We start from the raw sequence: 20849 nt of genomic DNA, 5'->3' as shown, positions 1-20849 counted from the left end.
ATTCATTCTCTTTCTCATTTGGTCGCAAAGATAGACCGTGATTTCAATCACTTTAACCGTAAAGCACTCGACCAAGAAATTATGGAATTACGAAAAGCACCTGATGAATCCGTTGAATAGTTTCACACATGCTTTTGTAATCTTGCATATTTATTTCTCGAAGATGAAATTGATTGGGAATTTCTCAATGGAAGATTCAAGTATATTCTTTACATATCCGAAAATCCACAATTCTTGAAATCATTTAGATCCCACTAAACATACCTCCTTGAGGGAGCTGCAAAATCATAGGCAGGCACAATTGCTCACACAAGTGAATATCCACCTTCACCTCGTCAAACAGTTCCACCACCGCAGAGTGATGTGGGAGAACATGCCCACACATTTGTTGAATTGTCACATCCTCCCACCCCACCATCTCTTGGCATCTGAAAAAATTTTGCTTGCAAGCCTAGTTGTTGTCACGTGGATTCGTTCCCTCAACCTCCATCCCTGCGTTCTATTGATCCTCTGGATTATACTATCTTGTGCTCTTCCATTCCAGACTCCACACCTACTATGAGCAAGGATCAAGTTGTCGACAGAGTTGGTGTTATGCAGCCCACCTATACCATCATTCATGATTAGTGTGTGGGGGAATGTAAAGAAGAACCAATGGTGAAGGATGACTCCCTTCCATCTACGCCTCACCCTCTTTATCGTGAAATCCCTTGTGATTCTTCCACTGTGGATTTCCCCTGTGAAAAGTCATTTATGGATGTTTCTACTTCTGATATTTCGCATGACACGTCAGATGTCAGTCTGTTATTACATTGTGGAGAGGAAACATCTTTCTTTGAAAATCTGTCCAATCTATCATCTGTCATTTCTGAAAACACAAAGGGTGAAAATCCTTGTTTCTCATCTACCCCTCTGCACGATTCGTCAAATCATGAGGATGCCGACAAACATCCTGAATTTTCTGATGTTGGTTGTTGTGATCTCTCTAATTCTTCATCTAATCACAATGTTGATTCAATCGTGTTTAATCTGTCTAAGACACTGGTCTACGATGATCTATCTATCAACGAAGCGAAAACCCCACATATTGTTGAGGCACCTCAGCCCGAGCTGTTGTTTATGTCAAGTCCTCGCTGTCCTAAGGTTGGTTTCACTTCCAATCAGGAAATTGTTGAAACATGCAAGGCTCCTCATCACTCTCTAATTTTCATTCAAGATCAATCTAACACTCAAATTTCACTTCCTCCACTCAAACTACGCGACCCCATCGCTCATGCATTAGAGGAATCTTACACATCAAGCACACTTGCACAATGTAAGTGGTATACCTTTCTCACATTTTGTTCAATTTCACAGTCAAGAGAATGCATACACTCAACATCTACACACAGTGTAGCACAACACCATGGTAAGTCCACAGAGTGCATGTGATGCGCTTTCACTCATTTTTATTCTGTAGACACTTGTAAGCTCGAAGTGTGTACGTCTTCATCATTATGTCTTTCATGCTGGCTGGTTTATACAATTGTGATATTCATGAAGCATGCCTTCACCAACATGGGTCAACCAGTGCACCAATGGTTGCATTGGAAGTATCACTTCACGTCATATGACCCATGCATTATTAGCTTAGGAGTAGGAGTAGTGTTTGCTTTTGAATTGTTTTCTTGCAGGAATGTTTTCTTGCATTTTGTTTTGTTTTCTTCTTTTCATTCATAGTTTAGTTTTGCATGGACCATGTGCGACTCTTGAAATAAGCCTAGGTAAAGTACAAGAGGACTTGTACAACTATTAGCATTTGGTTATATGTTGTCCACTCTCTCATGAAGAACTTGTTACTTTCAGTCCATGATACATCAATGGAAAATATGTATCGTTCGAAGTGAACCTTGTTGAAAACACAATGCTTGTGCATGAACTAGTATCACCTACTCTCGTTGGTTGTTTTTGGGTTAATCCTTGTCATCTTAGTTAAGTAGAGTAAGGCGAGGGGGAAAACCTTAACATGCACGTTAGAGGTATATACAAACTACTTCTCTGAAGGAACAACCTCTTCTACTCTCAATACGTCAAGATCCTTCTTCCACCTCTGAAATGAATAAGTGATATGCAAAGTTATGAAAAAATGAAAAAAATGAAAAAGTGAAAAAAGGCTGGAAAAAAATGAAAAATAAATAAGGTGAAAGAAGAGAAAGGCTTCCTGCACAGAGAGGTGATACAAGTAACTCCACTAGGGTACTGACCAGGCTCGCTGGTAGCGGAGCGATGCTTGTGTTCCTGCGTGACTCTGTTGGGGTACTGTCCAGGCCTGCTGGCAGGAGACTGACACTAGAGATGAAACTTAAACTCTGACAACCAATATGCTTGTGCACCAATATAACCCTCATCCCTAATCAAAACACATGTGTTGGCTTGGCTAGGAATGTGTGACGATCGACCAAGAGTTTGGTAGATGCTACATCTTACAATCAAGCAAGTGTGGAAACCAAGATGAACAGAGAAATAAATAATACTTCCGGAGGTGTTAGACTTGCTTTTCATGAACAAGGTCCATTTAGAGAGCTGGAGTTCTACTTGTGTGTCACCAAGTGTCGTAGTAGCTACAACCACCCTCCAAAATGTTTCCTTAGCTTCATTTTGGAGCCTCCCTACTGACCATCCTCAGCAGCATGTCTTGCACTGTCAAGCACATCAGCTTCAGTTGTTTCATAGAGTCTTGTCAACCCGTGTATGCAAGTTTGTTCCACCTCCTTCACATGATGGTTTCCAGACATAGTGTTAGTTGCTGGTTGAGCAGCTTCCTTTGGGAATTGCGCAATTCTGGAGGGGAACCAGCCTTCCCTCCAGGAATTGTGCAAACCCAACTGGGCTCTAGAAATGTGTAATTCTTCCTATCACTCTTCCTCTCAAAAATTGTTGAATTCATCTCAGGAGCAGCCTAGAAATTGTGCAATTCTGGGCAGCAGTCACCTGTTGCTCCCAGAAATTGTGCAATTTTGGGCAGCAGTCACCTACTGCTCCCAGAAATTGTGCAATCCCTTTGGGACAGCCAACCCAACAGCTAGCAAAAATTGCACAAATTAGGCAGGCAGCCTGATGGGCTCATAAATTTTGCAATGTAGTCAGACAGGCTGCCTTGAGAAAATTGCGTAGTTTAACGAGGACAGCTCCTCAGCCTAGAAATTATGTAATCCTAGGAGACAGTCACCTATTCCTCCCAAAAATTGTGCAATTCCTCTGAGACAACCATCTCTCCTCAGCCCAGAAAATGCGCAAATCCCTTTCACAGGCATGCAAACCGATGCATGTGCCTTCAAGTTGACCAGTTCCCTCCGGGACGGAGAAAAACTGATTTACATGCACAGACTTCCTTTCCCAGGGAAACATGCAAAGGAATCCCTTGATTTAGAGATCTATGTTTGGCAGCTAGAGGTTACATTCAATGTTGATTTTAGAAACTTCCCACCAAGTGTCACTTTTCTTAGATTTGTGGCATGCACATCATAACCTTGATTTTATCAAAACTTACGAACCAGACACCGCAGAGCTCATTCCTCACATTGATCTTGTAGTTATGAAATCCCACATCGCATATAGGAGTCGTTGGCACATTCAGCTCAGCTATTTAGGGGTAAGCCCGCTTTGCATGTCTTGCACTGCGTTTCTGTCACTTTTCATGTTTCGGCTTGTGTGAGTGTCGTATTCCTCATTTCTATGAATGCTTGCTATCGTTTCAACGTATGTTAGCTTGTAGAAGCACCGTTTCAGTTTTTGTTTGCATGTCACTGTTGTCAGATGCATGAAACTGTTTTTGCACCGACAGTCGCTTCACACACATGCATGCTTTCCCATTTTCTAAATCTTCCACTTGTTTTTTTCATGCATGATCATTCACTCTTATTTACACTTAGTATCACCATGCATTCAGACTTCTCATGTTTTTAGTCACCCGTCGATTGGTCTGGGCTACCTTGGCCCAAACCGTGTCTTGCCCTGCTAGCACTGTGAATTTTCGGAAGCAAAGCCTCTACCTTCCCTCAAGAAATTGCACAACTTTATCCCAGCATTGACCTCGAGGCTCGCATTGCATAATTCTTGGAGGTAGTGTCCTATTGTCCCCAGAAACTACGCAATGCAGTTTTCTGGTTGCATGTCACTGCTGACTGAAATTGCGCATTATGCAGTTTCAGTCCTTAGCATGCCAAGGTGGACTATCCATTACACAGCTCTAGCAGTCATTCATCCTCCCAGCAGCCAGAACTATGTCATCCGCAGTCTTGGCAGTCAGTCTCCCAGCCTCCCAGTAAAAATTACGCAATCTTCACGGACAGTCACATAGGTATGTTGCATGTCAGTCCTCTAGTTTGTTTTGGTTTTCAACTAACAGATTGCTTGCCATGAGTGTTCCTATGTCTCCAAGTATCACAGGTGTCGTCCGCCTCCCAGTAGCACAGTTACAATGGCTTCCAGCACGGCAGAGTCAAAGACACCGTTAAGAGTGCAATTGGGGATGTAGACGATCAAGTGTCTATGATGTTCCCTATCCGTAAAGACATCAAGTTTTTCATGAACAAGGATATCAAGATGAAATGGAAATAGCATCACAGTGAGCAATAGCAGAAGGCACCACACTCGCACGCGACGAATTCAAGAGGAAGGTTGTTGACAACACAGAGGCAGCACAAAGCTGCGAGTTGAAAGAAAACCCACTCATGACGGAAGCAGCTTTGGGGATTGAAGCTATGAGGTGATGACGCGACACGAAGATCTCAAGAAGGCAGAGAGAGGAACAGAGAAGGAGTTGCATGTGTTGAAGTGACAACTCAAGAAAGAACAGGAGCTACACAGAAGATAGAATGAGTTGTAGCAGGAACAGGTACAGTAGGGGCGCAACATGCAGGGACGGATGAAACTTTGCCCATACAAGTTATAGATCTGTCCCAACAGCTGGCATGGAGTAGACAAAGTGAGGAGTGTCGTTGATTTCCTGCAAGGGAATTCAACAGCATGCATGTCATTGTGCGCACACATGCGATCTGACCCATTTGGCACAATCACTAAAGGGTAGACAAGAAGAAAGTCTGACAGGAGCTGGACATGTCTTTTGACAAGTTGATGCGCATGGTCACCAGTACACACTCAGAGATCAGCACAAACACTATGCATTAGTATGTTGTTGGTTGAGCTACACTCAAGATAGTGATGCGTATATTATGAGATGAGTTTGACAGAGTAGCCATAGCAGTGTACCCGGATGCAATAGAGGCAAGAGTTTGCTTTCATCAGGATGTCACCATTGAGCAAATGGACACCATCATGGACAACCAAGCTTGGCACTAGTTTGCCACCATCAACCATCATGAGGATGTAAGAGAGTTCCTCTCACCACAATAGTCCGATTGTTAGTGATGTCTTGCATGGCTTTCTCAAGACATTTTGTCTCACATGGGTACATGTGCATATTGTATGTAACGTCTTTCCAAGTGGAAGTTCAAGTGTCGATAGTTGAATGTAACAATCATAGAGTAGTTGAAGAGTCATGAGGGTAGATGAGAAGTCACAAAGGCGAATTTCAAGGGTCACCCCACCCTTTGTTATTTATAGTACCTCATAACTCATTGTAGAGGCTTTTGGTCAGCCAAGCTTCCAATAGGAGTATCTTAGAGAAAACTTGGACATTATTGTCAAGAGCCTTGGATTCTCCACTGTGCAGAGCTAATATATCTCTTTGGAGGAGTAGATGGCAATGACTATAATGTTTCGCTGTTGGAACTAGTGGTTGGTCATGGTTGTATTGTATGACTGGAACTTTCACTTATTAATATAAAAAAGCCAGCTCATTTCATGCATATGTTGTTATTGTATTTCAGCTAACTTTATCTACTCTAATAATATATGTATCTGTTTTCTTACGCATGCATGTATGGCTTTCCTATATAAGTATGTATGAATCTTACTGAAATGTGTTGTTGGTTTAACCATCACTTTGAATTGCTATCTCACTTTCTTCCCAGTTTGTGATGCATCTTTACTCGTGTGTTCCCTTCTTAACTCCGTGCTCTCACAGGTTTCCAAGGGGCACACTCACCTCACTCCTCGTGTGTTAGAACCGCTCATGTACCTACCTTGACTTACTGCATATGTCACACCCTTGCTACCAATAGGGACATCTTACTTGCCTCTACGCACCATCGTGGTGAAGGTGATACCATACGACCCATTGTTGGGACTCCTACACCAAACGGTCTGAGGTCTAGTTGGGACTTCTTACCGGGGAGATCCTGTGACATGTTGGTGGGTCTAGCACCATCAACACCTTCTTCGACATCATTAATGAAATAAAAAATACATATGTATAAGTAATCAAATAAAAATAGTTTACATATGAATAAAATGAACATTATAAATCAACATACCTTATTGAATGCAAGATAAAAATCTTTAAGTGTTGTTGTAGAACACGATTCTGGGTAGTTGCACACAACATCATCCCAACTCTCTTCATTCAACATTTTAACCATATGTTCTTGTATTTTAATATAAACCTGATGAAAAAATAAATAAAGTAAAAACTGTTAATATAGTGATATGTATAACAAATACTACGAACAACAATATGTTCTATTTAAAATAAAATTATAGTCCAACAAAAAGTAAAAATAATTCAACAAACTTACTTTTGAAATTTTGTGCACATTTCATCCATTGATAATTCACCTGACTTCACACGACATAGTACTGATTTTATTAATTTCTCATCCTTCACTCCTTGCATTGTTATCCAAGGTGTGATAGTCATATCATCTAGAAGTTGCTTCCTTTTAGGACCTGTCTTATTATTAGTACATATTATGGGTTTACACTTTCTAACCTTATAATTTTTTATGGAAATATTCTCCCACCACTCAATAATCTCATCAATCAGTTCCCATATCTCCCCAATTCTAAATTCCAACTGAAAATTGTTATCCGTGCCTCTAGATATATGTGAATTTACTTTTCCACCTATTAAATTGATTTTATTCTCAATTTGATAACCTATTTCTATTAAATATTCCTTCCCAAAGCTTAGACTGACTTTCATCTTATCCCCACCAAATTTTTCTACAAATTCATTATGAATAAATCTGACCCTTTGCATGAAAGTCATAGACATTCTATACTCATTATCTCCATTATGATCCCATGCCAATAGCTTTTCCTTTGTTTCTATTAAACTAGTGTAAATGATGCATCTCACTATTTCAAAAATATATTTATTAGGATATTACTGAATCAATTTTTGGCCTCCATTGAATGGTTCCCTCCAATTTCATAATATCTATATTCAAAACATTGTATCCTATCAAATGCCTGTTTTTGGGGAACCTCACTTGGATCAACAAGAACCACATAATCCACCACATGCGCAAATGGATTGAACCTAAACAATCTTTGCAGATTATGCACATGTAGGTGATGTTGTTCTCTAAGTTGATATTGAGATTGTCCTTCATTTGGGCTATAGAATTGGCTGACATTAAGCTGAAATTTTTGGCCACCATTAATTAATTTGTTCTTCCTGAAGTGATCTCGAATGGCATTTCGTTTTGTTTTAATAATGCCATCCTCTAACTCAGCACCTGGGGTTATGATTTGTATTCTCCCTTTGGAGCTTGCATTTTGTTCTTCATTGTTTCCCATGATTTTTATAGATTGAACAACATTTGATTTCTTATTCTTAGCGGTTAACATATCTTCTTCTTTATAAACATGTCCTTCACCATTAGCTGGAAGAGAGATATCCGTGGTCATTTTTCTTTTTGATGTCTTATTTCTTTTCTCCTTTGTAACAACAACTCTAACCTCCTCCTCACTAATGGTAACATATTTTTCAACTTCAACTTCCACATCTTCAAAAGCAACATGTTTACCTGTACCAGATTGACCCGCCTTAATGATTCTTTGATGATCCTATGTATGTAGTATTGCAGAGTCATGATTTATTTCTCTTTTCTTCTTTCTCATTTCTTCTTTTGTCTCTGTGTGGAAAATGTTGATGATAGTCATAATATTTGGCTCCATATAATAAATACCCTCCAACATGGTCAAAAGAATCTCAGCAAATTCCTGTGAACAAAATACAATATTTCAATGCTCAATAATTTATAAAAAAATTGATGATCCTTACAATAATGCATAACACAAATATAAATAGGCATACTTACAATTTTATTTGCAATGTTTCTTGCAATTTCTTCACACAACTGTGTGGATTCTTCATCTGTGTCATACAGGAGCTTTGTGAGACGATATCTAACCTTTTCAAGTGTATTGGCCAATCTTGCAAGAACATAAACAATATCTATGTTCGGCAGCGAATATATGTCTCGTACTCTACCCATCACCTCATACGGTTCACCGAAATTAATGATACCACAAAGAAGATAGATATGTAGACCATCATCGGTTTCATTGTCTTTAAGATGCCCTGACAAATTGATTTTATTTATTTCTCGTGCATTCTTCCATTCTAAAATAAGATTGATTGTACCCGCTTGACTTTTATTACGTTTCTAAGTTTGGGTGTGTTCAACAGTATCCATAGTGCGTACAACTCCAACTTTAGTTGATGCAATTGTTGCCTTTGGTCCAGAAACATTCACAAAGGTCTTATTTGATGTCATCTTCCTAAAAAAAAAATCTAAATTAAAACTATATAACTTAAAATTTGAAAAAAAAATTATTAAAGTTTTTTTTAACTTATAAAAAAAAAAAAACAAACAAACAAACAAACAAACAGACAAACAGATAGACAAATTAACTAACTATATATTTTTTTAAAAGCCAACCATATAGTTTTAAAAAATAATTGTAATTTTTTAAATTTAAAAACAATTTTTTTTAAATATTATATATAAATTACATACATATATATATATATATATATATATATATATATATATATAATTTTCAAATTTATAATTTTAAACAAAACATATAACTAAACCAATTAAAAAAACAATTAAATTATTTTCAAATATAAAACAAGATATAATTATAAAAATTCATACATCAATTAATTTTTTTAATATATAATTTTAAATTAATTTTTTTAATATATAATTTTAAATTATTATTTTTATAATCGTTTTAATTTAAAATTTAAAAACAAAAAAAAAATATGAAATTTAAAAAATAAAAATAAAGATTAAATGTTATAAAAAAATAATAATAACTTTTTTTTTAACATTGTTTCTATGTTCGAGAAAAAATAAAAATAAAATAAATATAACTGTTTTATTTAATGGAAATGGTTTTGTTTATTTTTGTATTTCGTGGAGGAGACCAACAACCCTTAAAAAAAAAGACTTAATTTTTCACCTAAAAATCCTATAAATTTGAGTTTTTTTTTAATTTTTTTCTATAAAAAGAATATATATGGTTTCTTATGTGGTTTTCCTCATAAAATACGATATTTCAAAAAAAAAAAAAAAAAAATCGAGCATGAAAACCATACAAGAACATATTTTCCCCAAATTCATCTTTGAAAGGTAATAGAAGGAAAACTAACCTTTCAAATGCGATAAACTCGCGTTTAATGTGTTATTGATGCCAATGCAGCGCCTCACAAAATCACTCCAAACATTTTAACAAAACCCAGAAGACTTGATGTGATGTGACGAATAGAAACAATGATTGTTATTATATAACGAAGATTGTGGAATTGCTTTAGTGTTTCTCGAATGTGGGATTAAAATTAAAATTAAGAAAAATAATATGTAGTTAATATTATAGGTTTACATTAACATTTATTTAATTTCGACTAAAAAATAAAATATAAACTATTAAAATTAATTTAATTATGCAGTCGATGTTAAACAATTTAAACAAAAAAATATTCTAGTTTTGAAGCAATGCATTAAAGGAATACTTTATGGATATTTTGAATAGAAAGTAGGGTGAAATTTTCCGATCCCAAAAGGTTAGTAAAAATTTTAAAATACATTTTAGATGAAAATTTTGGAGGGAAATATTTCAAATGAATTTTTTAGAGGAAAAAGTTTTAACGAAAATTTTGGGGGAAAACATTGGAGGGAAAAGTTTAGCGAAATTTTTTGGGGGAGAATTTTAGAGGGAAATTTTCATTCTTTAAGCTATATATTGTCATTGGGAGAGAGTGCATTGGTATCATTCAACATATTATATTTGAAATTGATGGATTCTTCTGATAGCGAAGTTTTTGTTTCCGCAACATAGACATTTTCGTCACCCAAGAACTCTATTAATAGTGATGAACATAACAACAATTCGTTCACTATGAATAGATAGTCAAGTTTTCCAACTGGTCCTAATCCCATGGATGATGAGAGAATCATTGATGAAGGGCATCAAAAAGTTTTTTTTTTGTGAATCAAGGATCAATTATTCCAGTTAACCCTAATCCTAAGGATTCTGAGAGCACTAGTGATGAAGAGCATGATGAAGAATTTCTAGTGTCAAAATTTCCACTTAGTCCTAATCCTAAGGATTATTAGAGCACCACTTATGACGGGGGGGATGAAGAATTTCCAAAGTCAAATTTTCCACTTCGTCTTAATCCTCTGGAATATGAGAGCACCACTGATGAAGGGGGGGATGAATAATTTCTCAAGTCAAATTTTCCACTTCATCATAATTCTAAGGATTATGAGAGCACCACTAATGAAGGGGGGTTGAAGAATTTCCAGAGTCAAATTTTCCACTTCGTATTAATCCTAAGGATTATAATAGCACCAGTGATGAAGGGGGGGATGAAGAATTCCCAATAAATAGAGATTCAAACCTTACACTTAGTCCTAATCCTAAGGATTATGAGAGAACTAGTGAGTAAGGGGAGGGGGAGGATGAAGAATTTCTAGTGAATAGAGTTTCAAATCTTCCACTAATTCCTAATCCTAAGGACTATGAGAGAAGCACTGACGAAGGGGTGGATGAATAATTTCCATTAAATAGAGATTCATTGTTTCCACTTATTCCCAATCCTAAGGATTATGAGAGCAACACTGATGAAGGGGAGGATGAAAAATTTCCGGCAAATGACAATTTGACTAAAAATAGAGAGTCTTATTTTCCAATTAGTCATAATCCTAAGAACTATGAGAGCACTAGTTATGAAGGGGATTATGAAGAATTGAATCCTCCAAGGGAAGATTTCAAAAGCATGGATGAAGACTGTGAATATTTTTGTTCAAGTGAGGATTTGAAAAGCATAGATGATGGTAGTGAAGAATTTTCTTCAAGTAAGGATGGTAATGAATATTTTCCAAGCAACGATGATGATGATGAATTTCCTAACTATGTTCAGAATGATCATAGTGAGGATAATATTCCTCCTAATGGTGATGAAAATCCATTTACAGAGGATAATGAAATCATGAAGATGTTGAAAGCAAATATTGTATCCAGGAGTAGGAGTATACCTTTTCATATCAATCCAAAGTATTCCAGTTATACAAGGTTGAGGACAACATATCTCACAAGAATAAGTTCTATTGGTGATGTGATTTCAAGAGAATGTTGTCGAAAGGATTTATTGAAACATATGGATTTCAAGTTTGCTATGGAGGAAAGGCAAAAATATTTGTCAATGAATAAAATCATGCAAAATTCATATTTAGTGTGTTGCATGCAATCTACATTAGCAAGTTATGATTATCATATTGGGAATGTATTGCTTAGGAGAAAGGCTTTCAAAATGTTGCATTCAATTGGTCATTTTCGTTTGTCATGAATCCAAGACAGGTTGGAAAATGATCTCACATATTATTCAAAAATACGTTATAAATGAGACTTTGGGTTTTTAACAAATATTGCACTGTCATGGATGAAAGACTTCTTTTCAAAGCATGGAAAGTGTATGCCAAACAAAAATACAATACATGTTCCAGATAATTTCATGAGACAACAAATCTACAACTTATACAAAGAATATGCAGAAGGTGTTGAAGGAGTTGGTAATTTTATTACATATTCATATTTTACAATGAAATGGAAGAACAAATTCAACAATGTTCATATTCCTTAGAAGACAATGATAGGGGTTTGCAGTACATGTGATTCTCTTAAAGGAAAAAGGGATAAATGTCAAGGGGCAGAAAGATGCATGAATTCATAACATTATTTTTTAAAATTGAATAGGTATCAACTATGAAAATATATTTATTAATAGGTTTCTTTTATTTTATGTGCAGATTCTGGTGTCAAAGCACTTTAAGAGCATCACAATTAGCAAACAAGTGAAAGGAAAAAATTGTATAAACATCGAAAGAAGTGTTATGATAATCCAAATAAATATTTGGGTTTGATAATTGAAGGTATGGACCAAAAGAAAACACTTCTGTCACATTTTTTCCACACACCAAAAAATGTACAGGACAAAAACTTTATTCAGTTTCACTTGGTTAGTTGCATGGTATTTAATGGGAAGATGTTTCCATGGGTTTACTTCATAACTCCAAATATTCATAATGATGAAAATTTGACCATAACTATACTCCATAATGTGGTTTCTCATCGGTCTATTATTCTTCATGAATTTCTATATCTTCAATTAGAAGACACAAGCCATGAAAACAAAAATCAAGTTCTTTCTGGGTACCTGAACATGCTCATTGAATTGGGAAATTTTAAAAAGGTAAAGGTTGGTTTCCTTCTTGTTGGGCATACTCATGACCATATTGATCAGATTTTCAGTCGTTTTTCAATAACATTAAGAAGGCAATATGTTGGGAGCCTTCCATCATTAATTAAATGTATTAGGAAATCATACATTCGAGAGCCTATTTTTGATATGTTGGAAGAAACTATTGATGTGAGAATGTTTATTCTAGTATCGCATGGTGAGGAGAAATGCATTGAAAAACCTAATGACATTAACTTCCAACATCAATTTCATATTAAAAAAATTGATGGAAAAACACTTATATGGGGCAAGATGTATTCAACTATTGCAGAATGGGGGCCATCATCAGGTTTGGCATTTTTGAAGTTCATTCCAGAGCATCCAAAATTTGCATCAAAGATATTGTTATTACAATGAGTTGCTAAACTACATAATGCATGAAGGTATATGAGAGATATCAACTATTATGAATGCCTAGAAGAAATCAAAATATGTATTGGAGATACATATGAGTACTTTGATGTTGTTGATTCGGTTTGGTGGGAGTCTTTATTCAGTAATAAAAGTCATATGATTTCAAGACCAATAAATAAAGATACACTTTTGAAGACTCCATTTATTTCGCCACAAAATATGCCAAATGAACATGAGGAAAGACATATTTTTGAACAACACCAATCTCAAGGTATTATCAATTATCCACGGGTAGAGGAAAGAGAAATCTATATTTGTTCTAGAAGATCGCATGCACAATGTGAAGCCATGGAAGACCTTTACAAGGGTTTTGTGCAGGATGTTAAGGAGGGTTTCATGATAGCAGTGTTAGCAGATGGATATCCACTTGGATATCCATTCTGGGGTTCCAACGTTATAAAGGTCATTAAAGAAAATGAAGATATTACATGTATTGAAGTACATTGGTATGCCAGAAATGCCCATCCATTCAATGGTGTGTACAAGCCAGAGATAGTAGTTGATAAACAAATTGGAAGAAAGAGAAAAATAAAATATATGAATATAAATCGACACCGCACATAGCTCTTAAAATTGGAGGATGTTGACACACTTGTTTATGACTTCAATTTAACAAAGAGAGGAACTGTTCGCTTGAAAACCATAGAGGTTTTGAAAAATTTGCTACCAAAAGAAATGGTGTTGAGAAGGGACTCTGCTGGACTTAGTCGTAGATCTAGAAGCCTTTTGAAACCTAAAATGGTGGGCATGCATCTTGACTCAGATGGGGCACTAGTTTATGAAAGAGAAGAATATGGATCATCTTCATCTTCATCAAGGGATTCATATGAAGATGTAGATTGTAATGGTGTGCCAGAACCTATGAGTGATTTTGAATAAACGTCGAAGACATTTTATGTAAATGATGTTTGCATGGTAACTTGAAATAAATATGTTGACTTCCATATGATATTACATGAAGTTATGAGTCATTTCTATGTTTGTTAGATTATATATTTTAATTGTGAAGAATTCATTTCTTTAGAATATCCACAATGCAAAAATGAATTACAAAAATAATCTATGCTATATACAATCTACGAAATTTTATATTTTGATTCAAAGTATAAAAATATTAGAAAATATTGTTGAATTTTTAATTTATGCAGTGATATTACCATGCTATTATTTATTGTTATCATTTGTTCATCTTTTATTAAAAGTAAAAAAATATAAGAAATTAATGTTCATTTTTTATATTATACAGTGATATTGTCATGACATTATTTATTGTTATCATTTGTTCATACTTTGATTAAAAGTAAAAAAAATATTATAAATTTATGTTCAATTTTTAAATTATAAAGTGATATTGCCATGATATTATTTATTGTTATCATTTGTTCATATTTTGATTAAAAGTAAAAAAAATATTAGAAATTAACGTTCAATTTTTTAAAATTATATAGTGATATTTCCATGATATTATTTATTGTTATCATTTGGTATAAGATACTTCTAAAAATGTTGAAAATTTAATATGTCATTGAAAAGGGGCTCTTTGTTTTAATAGTTGATTTTTAAGTTTTTGTTGCAATAAGAATAAGTTGTCTTAGGCCAAGATTCCAAAAGAGATATAATTTTAGCTTTTAAAATAAAAAATACTCTTGGAATAATGAATCTTTCATTTTCTTGTTCATTCAAAAAAAAAATAGTGATATAATTTTTTCATATTTTCATGGTTCAAATATGTTAGAAACTTAAGGTTTTCAATTCCATGGTTGAAAGATTTTCAAAATATTAAGGTTTTTGTGAGTTATGATATTTAATCTTTAATGCTATGGTTGAAAACAATTACAATTTTAGGGTTTTTTTTTTAGAGTCAAGATGTTTTATCTTTAACAAGATGGATAAAAACTGTTGGAATTATAAGTCTTTGAGACATGATATTTTATCTTTAACATCATGTCTGAAAATTGTTGGAATTTTATGGGTTTTCAAAGTCCTAATATTTTATCTTTAATTACATTGCTAGAAAGTACTCGATTTTTTTTGTTATTCCAGCATCAACACTTTTTGTATCGAGTGTGTTTTTACAATCATTTAAAAAAAAATGGTTTTTAATAAAATGTTGAAAATTTACCCTAAAAAAACCATTGTTCTGCAATACACACTTTTTGTTTTTGGGTTGTTTTTTTTAGGTTTTTATAGCATTTCTGGGCTAGAGTTCTCGTTTCATCTGTAACTTTGTTAAGTCATGTCATACTACTAATAACCTAGAAAGAGACCAGAAATGACATCAAAAAATCAAGGAGGGGGGTGGGGGCGAAGTACAGGGGGAGAAGCATGTAGTTTTAACCCCGTAAAGAAATTACCTGCAAACGAATTCTAAACAATGGAAAATAAACATTGCCAACAACATAAATCATAAAACATATATACACAGATATTTTCCCTTGGATCTCAAAACTAGGACTACCAGATTGATTTTTCATTATATTCCTTTCAATGTTACAATTCATATATATACATGCTGAAGCATCCATAAACCTCAATCCATTAACCTTGGATTAGGACATAATCGAAGTTCCCTTAACCAGTTTGACAAAATACCATGGAAAAAAAAACCATCATGGCCAAAACCATGTGTGAAATCCATGCACAAAACCATAGGTAGGTACGCCCACCTAATATAGGATCCGAAAAAAATGTCTTCGGGTGCACCCCAGACGCCGTGCAGGGGGGCTACTGCTGCTCTGTATACCCCCCCTGTTGTGCCCGGTGCAACGTACATGAAAGACTTCCACCCCTTGTGTCCCCCCCACGCATGGGGTAGTCGTCGAAAGACTATAACACACACCCAAAAAAACAAAATAACCAACACGATCATGAATGTGGAAATCAATATGTTCCACTCTTGCTTCGGAGCTGTGAAGGTGATCATTAGCGTGATGGTGACTACGCCGGGAAATGTCCAGTTGAGCCAATATTTCATTTTTACTATACGGAATATCGGTAAGGTAGGCTACTATCTCATTTTGGTTATCATACATGTGGTCTCATAGGATGTCCAAATCAATTTGGATGTGTCATAGTTTCTTAGCAAAGGAGTCCAAAGACATTAGGGCATCAATGTGGCCTTGAGAGTGATCTGAACAAATGGTTTTTGTGCCCTTTGTCTCCTGGATTGTCATATTGGTGGATGATGAACTGCATTCAAGCTTGGGACGACCATTCTAGGCATGCTAGCTCCTCCCACGACGAGGATATTCTGTCAGCGGGGCATATCGCACTTATCATTGATTGACAACCGACAGCAAGAGAAGACCAAGAAGAGACTCTCGCAATACCTGCAAGAGGTGATGAAAAACCAAAGACCATGGCACCACTACAACCACTGAGAGGAAACTTGAAGATCAACATAGGAAGTACCTAAATGAAACAAACGTGAGGCAACCCAAACCGGAGAACTAAACGAGACAAACCCTCCTCACAACCAAGGGGAATTATGAGAGTAGAAAACATTGCCCAAGATGAGAGGAGAAACATATCTGACTTCAATCCGGCACATAGACTCAGACCACCTTCTGAATTTTCCAAAGAACAAGATATTACTGTCACTCTAGAATAGACGAGGAGGAGCGTCGAGCACTAAGACCTCATGAGAATGTCTGCCAACCCAGAGAGACAAACTCCTAAAACCACATAGAAAAGAGGAGGGACTAAAAGACACAAAGACCTTACGAGACAGAGGAACACGGTCTTTCCAAAAATTCGCAGACAAATGGAGACATGCAACGGCGAGGAGGCAGAACCAAACACTGTCTGCTCAGGTACCAAGGTCCCATTGGAATACCATTAAGCAAATACCAACCCAATCTAGAGAATCACATTCACACTCCTCCCTCCTTAGCTTGGGTAGAAGTCCTAAAGAGTCACAATGGCACCAGAACCAAACATCTCCAACCTCCTCACAACCCCAACTCATAGCCCTCACTAGTAGACTGAATTGAAATTCTCTCCAAACAACACATATAACAATTAGATGCAGGTAATTAATCATCACATTTGTCATTTGATGGCAGGGATAACACATAAACGCTGAGTAATTAGGCATGTGGTGAAGGCACAAGCCCTAATGGCCTCGCTTGGGAGACTTGTACCCTCATATAATCACCCCCATCGAGGAGCTTTTTATAATATATTATTATTAAAAATTTCATTGTTAAATAATATTTTATTATATACTTCTATATAATATATTCATAAATATATAATAATTATTTACAATAAATACATACTATTAATAATAAATAAATGTTAACATTATGTTATATCTAAATTATATAATAGTTTTAAATATAACTATTAATAAATCAATAAAATTTTATGTAATAACTAATATTATATTAATATACAAAATAATATTAATATAATAACTATAATTATATAAATATAAAATATTATGATTATTTCTTTTTGGTAGGTAAGCACCCACATGGATTTGAACCAGTGACCTATCGCAATGAGTGCCTTAACAATGCACCCACTCACCATCAATCCAAAGCCCCATGGGCATAAAATATTATGATTATTATTATCTATAGAGTTCTTAATAATTATAAATAATTACTTTTTAATAAAATATATTTAACGATTATTAATATGATGGGCGATGGATATACTTGTATATCAACCATATTCCTAAATGTACTTGTAAATGTATTTCATATACTCCTATTAACATAGATCAACCACATTAATAAATATAATTGTGCTAATATAAATTTTTTTGTTTTAAGTTTTTTTTATTAATATTATACCTAAAAATTGTTAAATTAAATATTTATATAAAAAATTCTAAAGGAAATTTTTTGAGTCTTTATCACCTCTCTGCTCATCATATTTAAGAGAAAAAAATATAACCATTGAAGATGTATTGCGCAATGTCAAATTCAAGGGTGGGATGATATACTCACAAAAGAATGAGCCTTTTTTAATAACACACTGAAATCCTTTTGGCCGAGTGGGTCCTCGTTTAACTATCCTGTGATTATGGATAAATGGAAATTTTATAACAATGATTGAAAATGTTTGATGCAATGTCAAATTCCACGCTGGATGATATACTCACAAAAAAGTGAGCCTCTTTTGAATATGTTGTCTTTTGCAACAAACTGAAATCATTTGGAGCGGGTCTTCATTTAACGATCAACTATGGATAAATATGAAGAAAGCAGGTTGAAGTTGTAGAATTTTTATTCACATGCTTTGCTAGATCATTGACATGAAATAACCAATTTAAATATATTTTTTAATTAAAATTACTTAATTAAATAAAAAGACATTTATGTTTAAAATTTTGACCACTCGTTTATAATATTGAAAATCTAAAATATAATATCTGAAAAACCCCTGAACTTTTTTATATAAATAAAAATAAACTAAAACTAAATAGCACACACAAAAAGGAGTTGCAGTTGCAGAGGAAAATGGTAAAACAATTCAGCGATGACGGAAGGAAACTTTTTTGGCAGCCAAACATGAATAACAGGTTAGGAAATATTCATCAAACAATGATAATATAACCTGTTGGTGTTGCCTCATGAACCGTGAATACTGTAATTGCGCCAACTATTCTACGATTCAGTAAAATGGATGTCTAAGTCGTCATGTTACCAATAAATAAAAGCTAAAAATAATAAATATAATTTTAGATAATTTTGGTTTAATAATTCTTTTATCATATATGTTAAAGTTGAATGGATTCTAAATTTACTTTTAACCCAAAAAAAATGCAATGTTATTAATTTTTTTAATAAGAATGGTTCAATTTAAAAAAAATGTTATCCAGCTTAGTAATTATAGTAGGTGAAACAATATAAGATGATGTTTCTGTTTCGAAGAAGTTAATGGTAAAATCTCTAAATAAAAAAATGGCTTTCTTGATATGGTTATTGGAAGTAATGCTTGATTTCCAAGTTGTCGTGAGTTGTAATTGTGTGAGTTCCTAGGTTAATAGTTGTACTAGCTCTTTCTAGTAACCTAGATTCACCATTTTAAAAGTATTTAGAAGTATCATATATTCGTATATATGTAATGTCTACGAGATCAATAAAATTATAGTGTGTGTTTGGTGTTGTGTGTTTAATCACTCTCTCTGCATTCTCTCTATTTTTTCTAATATGGTATCAGATCAGGTACTAACTTGACTCCCTCAAAGGAGGGCTAGGAATATATAAGGGATTCTAAGTGTTATTATTTTTGTATATATTAGTATAGATTTGTGTCTCATGTGAGTATAGTGTGTTCTTACGGAGATTTGTGTGAGTTTCATAAGTAAGAAGTTGTGCATTTTGTTTCAAAAAAATTGGGCTGCCACATTGTCATTGTTGTCGTGGGACATAGATATGCAAAGAAACGACGTCTTTAGGGTGGATCACATGGATCGATGGAGCCACCGATTCCTCTGGTATTAGGGAACCCATGCGGCACTAATTCTATTGTGAGCGTTTGTGACAAAAATTGAAGAGAACAAAATGACGGAGCAGAGGACTTGCTCTTCTCAGTATTACAAATCACTTAAATAAGATTATATTAGAAACATCAATAATAAATGACTGGAGTTAAACTCGATCTAAACTCAACTAATACAAACTGAATTGAGACACTTGGAAGGACAGTTTTTACACCTAACTAGTGATTGGAATTAGATTCTCCAACACTCCCCCTTAATTACAATCACATAAAAATCAATTAAGATACCTGTTGGTCTATGTCTCAGCTAAGTTTAAAATTTAAAAATTGACTTCAACTTTTCTTCTTCTCTTTTTCCAAATCCTATAGCCTCTAAATTGTTTCAACTTTTTATCTTTGTTGTATCCTTCAAACCTCAGTTTCTTCATTTTTTGGTACAGGTCTTCCATTCTTCTAGGCTATCTAAGCATATCCTAGACTTCTTCAAAAAAAATTTGTATGTAGGCTGCTGCCACATATTATCTTTTGTAGTGCGTTTTTCATCATCAATCTACTGCAACATAAGACCATAATACAATTTAATCTCTTCAGGACTCCAATACCTGAAAATTTCATTAATTTCTTCATCATGCATGTTGTCTTCAACATTCATTTCTACAACTTCTATGCAGATTTTATCAAGGCATGGTGTTGCAAGCCATGTTTCAAGGAAATTTAACTCTTCTTCATAATCATTCTGTGTACTTGCACACTAGAAATCAATGTTATAATTAAAAATATTTGGAGAAACACATTGGTTTTGTTCCTTCTACTCTGCAATGAGAGCTTTTTCCTGTTGTGCTTCTTTCTCAGTTGTTGCTTCTACATCTCTCTCTATTTTCTCTTTCTGGGCTTCCTTCTTTGCTTTTGCCTCTATCTCTGTGTCTGTCTTTTTTACTTATGTACTAACTTGTGCTACTACAAACAAGTTGTCTTCCACTGTCTCACCAAATAACATCATGTCAATATGATGTTTTCGCTGCATCACTTGCAACCATTTATCATCAGGCAACAATTTTTCATCAAATTTTACATCAGCAATATTAGTTGTTGGATTCACCATATCATTGACTGCTCTAATGGTAGCTTCACTGCCATCAACAAGCTCTGTTGCTGGATTCACCAAATTTTCATCAGCAAGCTCTGTTTCTCAATTCACCAAACTTTCATCAGCAAACTCCATTGTTGGAATCATCATATTATCATCATTAGCAAGCTCTGTTGCTAGAATTACCAA

Source organism: Pinus tabuliformis, chromosome X (genome assembly GCF_031772625.1).
Source record: "Pinus tabuliformis cultivar Carrire ecotype Pingquan chromosome X, CPIR1, whole genome shotgun sequence".
Classification (NCBI taxonomy): Eukaryota; Viridiplantae; Streptophyta; class Pinopsida; order Pinales; family Pinaceae; genus Pinus; species Pinus tabuliformis.
The sequence above is the reverse complement of the archived record's forward strand: the minus strand, read 5'-3'. Positions refer to the sequence as shown.